Here is a 4,266-nt window from a genome sequence, read left to right on the forward strand (position 1 = left end):
ACCCTAGTAACTAGTTTAGTATAAATAGGACTTTTTACTATTGTATTTACATCTGATAATCTTAGGATTTTTAGTTCAACTTTGGATCATATTGATCACGTTTGGGGGCTGGCCATTCGGCCATGCCTGGACCTTCATCACTTATGTATTTTCAACGGTAGAGTTTCTGCACTCCATAGATTAAGGTGTAGAGCTCTGCTGTTCCTCATGATTTAATGCAAAGTACTACTGTTTTTCTATTCAATTCAACTTATTCCGCTTCTAAGATATCCATTCGCACCCAAGAACATGATGAATGTGATGATTATGTGACGCTCATCATCATTTTCACTTATGAACGCGTGCCTGACAAACACTTCCGTTCTACATGCAAACAAGCTAGAATGAGTATCTCTTAGATATCTAATACAGAGGACCGAGTCCGAGATATTAGAATCTTCGTGGTATAAGTTAGAACCCATGGATGGCCATTCCTGAGATCCAGAAAGTCTAAACCTTGTCTGTGGTATTCCGAGTAGGATTTGGGAAGGGATGGCTGTGACGAACTTCAAACTCGCGAGTGCTGGGCGTAGTGACAGACGCAAAAGGAGGGTGAATCCTATTCCAGTATGATCGAGAACCTCCAGATGATTAGTCGTGCCATGACAGAGCATTTGGACCTTTTTCACAGAGAGGATGGGATGTAGCCATTGACAACGGTGATGCCTTACAAAAAGCTTGCCATGGAAAGGAGTAGGAATGATTGGATGAAGACAGCAGGAAAGCAGAGGTTCAGAGGAACGAAAGCATCTCTATACGCTTATCTGAAATTCTCACCAATGATTTACATAAGTATTTCTATCTTTATTTTCTGTTTATTTATTATTATTATTCGAAAACTCCATAATCATTTGATATCCGCCTGACTGAGATTTACAAGATGACCATAGCTTGCTTCATACCAACAATCTCCGTGGGATCGACCCTTACTCACGTAAGGTTTTACTACTTGGACGACCCAGTGCACTTGCTGGTTAGTTGTATCGAACTTGTGACAAATTATGAATTAAGATTAGAGCACCAAGTTTTTGGAGCCATTACCAGGGATCACAATTTCGTGCACCAAGTTTTTTGGCGCCGTTGCCGGGGATTGTTCGAGTTTGGACAACTGACGGTTCATCTTGTTGCTCAGATTAGGTAATTTTCTTTTTGTTTTATTTTCAAAAAAAAAAAATTCAAAAATCTTTCAAAAAAATTTTCCCTTTGTTTTCGAAAATTATTTTAAAATTTTTAAGAATGAATTCTAAAGTTTCAAAATGGTATGCTGAAGTTTGGCTGGCCATCAAGCTTTAGACTAACCTGGTATGATTCCTGGAATCTTGATTGAGGACTTTGAATTCATTGCTTCCTTTTCCCTATATGTTTTCAAAAAAATAAAAAAATAAAAATATACAAAAATCCAAAAAAATTAATAAAATCATAAAAATCAAAAATATTTTATGTTGTTTGTTTGAGTTTTGAGTCAATTTTTAAGTTTGGTGTCAATTGCATATTTTTATTTTCTAAAAATTTTCGAAAATTCATGCATTCATTGTGTTCTTCATGATCTTCAAGTTGTTCTTGGTAAGTCTTCGTGTTTGATCTTCATATTTTCTTGTTTTGTGTCTTTTCTTGTTTTTCACATGCATTCTTGAATTCTTAGAGTCTAAAAATTAAAAATTTTCAAGTTTGGTGTTTGACATGTTTTCTTTTCTTGAAAATTTTTCAAAAATAAGTTCTTGGTGTTCATCTTGACATTCAAAGTGTTCTTGGTGTTCATCTTGACATTCATAGTGTTCTTGCATGCATCACATGTTTTGATCCAAAATTTTCATGCATTGAGTCAATTTTGTGTTTTTCTCTCTCATCATTAAAAATTCAAAAATAAAAAAGATATCTTTTCCTTTTTCTCTCATAAATTTTCGAAAATTTGAGTTGACTTTTTCAAAATTTTTAAAATCTAGTTGTTTCTTATGAGTCAAATCAAATTTTCAAATTGAAAATCCTATCTTTTTCAAAATCTTTTTTCAAAAATTTAATCTTTTTCATTTTTCTTATTTATTTTCGAAAATTTTAAAAATATTTTTCAAAAATCTTTTTCTTAATTTTATCTCATAATTTTCGAAAATATTATCAACAATTAATGTTTTGATTCAAAAATTTCAAGTTTGTTACTTGCTTGTTACGAAAGATTCAAACTTTAAGTTCTAGAATCATATCTTGTGATTACTTGTGAGTCAAGTCATTAATTTTGATTTTAAAATCTCAAATCTTTTTCAAACAAATCTCTTTCAATCATATCTTTTCAAACTTTGATTTCAAAATCTTTTTCTAACTTCTTATCTTTTCAAATTTAATTTTCAAATCTTCTTAATATCTTTTCAATCATATCTTTTTAATCAATTTTCAAAATAAATTTCTATCATATCTTTTTTAAATCTTATCTTTTTCAAAAATTTGATTTTAAAATATCTCTTCTAACTTCTTATCTTCTTATCTTTTCAAAATTGAATTTCAAATCTTTTTCAACTAACTAATTGACTTTTTGTTTGTTTCTTATCTCTTTAAAAACTACCTAACTAACTATCCCTCTCTAATTTTCGAAAATACCTCCCTCTTTTTAAAAAATTCTTTTTAGTTAATTAATTATTTAAATTTTAATTTTAATTTTAATTCTCCTTCAACTTCTTTTCAAAAATTAATTTTCGAAATTCCCTCTCCCCCATCTCCTTCTATTTATTTATTCATATACTAACACTTCTCCTCACCCAAAAATTCGAACCCCTTCTTCTCTTCTGAGTTCGTTTCTTCTCTTCTTCATTCTCTTTCTTCTTTTCTTCTACTCACACAAGGGAACCTCTATACTGTGGTAAAAAGGATTCCTATTATTATTTTCTAGTCCTCTTCTTTTTCACATGAGCAGGAGCAAGGACAAGAACATTCTTGTTGAAGCAGACCCAGAACCTGAAAGGACTCTGATGAGGAAACTAAGAGAAGCTAAATTACAACAATCCAGAGACAACCTTACAGAAATTTTTGAAAAGGAAGAGGAAATGGCAGCCGAAAATAATAATAATGCAAGGAGGATGCTTGGTGACTTTACTGCACCTAATTCCAATTTACATGGAAGAAGCATCTCCATCTTTGCCATTGGAGCAAACAAATTTGAGCTGAAACATCAATTAGTTTCTCTGATGCAGTAGAACTGCAAGTTTCATGGACTTTCATCTGAAGATCCTTTTCAGTTCTTAACTGTATTCTTGCAGATATGTGATACTGTTAAGACTAATGGAGTAGATCCTGAAGTCTACAGGCTCATGTTTTTCTCTTTTGCTGTAAGAGACAGAGCTAGAATATGGTTGGACTCTCAACCCAAAGATAGCCTGAACTCTTGGGATAAGCTGGTCACGACTTTTTTAGCCAAGTTCTTTCCTCCTCAAAAGCTGAGTAAGCTTAGAGTAGATGTTCAATCCTTCAGACAGAAAGAAGGTGAATCCCTCTATGAAGCTTGGGAGAGATACAAGCAACTGACCAAAAAGTGTCCTTCTGACATGCTTTCAGAATGGACCATCCTGGATATATTCTATGATGGTCTGTCTGAATTAGCTAAGATGTCATTGGATACTTCTGCAGGTGGATCCATTCACCTAAAGAAAACGCCTGCAGAAGCTCAAGAACTCATTGACATGGTTGCTAATAACCAGTTCATGTACACTTCTGAGAGGAATCCTGTGAGTAATGGAATGCCTCAGAAGAAGGGAGTTCTTGAAATTGACACTCTGAATGCCATATTGGCTCAAAATAAAATATTGACTCAGCAAGTCAATATGATTTCTCAGAGTCTGAATGGAATGCAAGCTGCATCCAACAGTACTCAAGGAGCATCTTCTGAAGAAGAAGCTTATGATCTTGAGAACCCTGCAATAGCAGAGGTAAATTATATGGGTGAACCTTATGGAAACACCTATAACCCCTCATGGAGAAATCACCCAAATTTCTCATGGAAGGATCAACAAAAGCCTCAACAAGGCTTTAATAATGGTGGAAGAAACAGGTTTAACAATAGTAAACCTTTTCCATCATCCACTCAGCAACAGACAGAGAATTCTGAGCAGAATCCATCTAGCTTAGCAAATTTAGTCTCTGATCTATCTAAGGCCACTCTGAGTTTCATGAATGAAACAAGGTCATCCATTAGAAATTTGGAGGCACAAGTGGGCCAGCTGAGTAAGAAGATCACTGAAACCG

The 4,266-nt window shown here is 33.7% G+C and overlaps 1 non-coding gene across 1 annotated transcript; it reads right to left on the reverse strand.

Annotated features, from left to right (window-relative positions):
* Positions 1-3,467: 3,467 nt before the first annotated feature.
* Positions 3,468-3,575, reverse strand: LOC148577269 (small nucleolar RNA R71). Its single transcript, XR_015903020.1, has one exon. It is a non-coding gene; the product is annotated as a small nucleolar RNA R71 (small nucleolar RNA).
* Between the last annotated feature and the right edge of the window lie 691 nt (positions 3,576-4,266).

The sequence above is a fragment of the Arachis ipaensis genome, chromosome B1, assembly GCF_059453495.1.
Source record: "Arachis ipaensis isolate K30076 ecotype BB chromosome B1, ASM5945349v1, whole genome shotgun sequence".
NCBI lineage: Eukaryota > Viridiplantae > Streptophyta > Magnoliopsida > Fabales > Fabaceae > Arachis > Arachis ipaensis.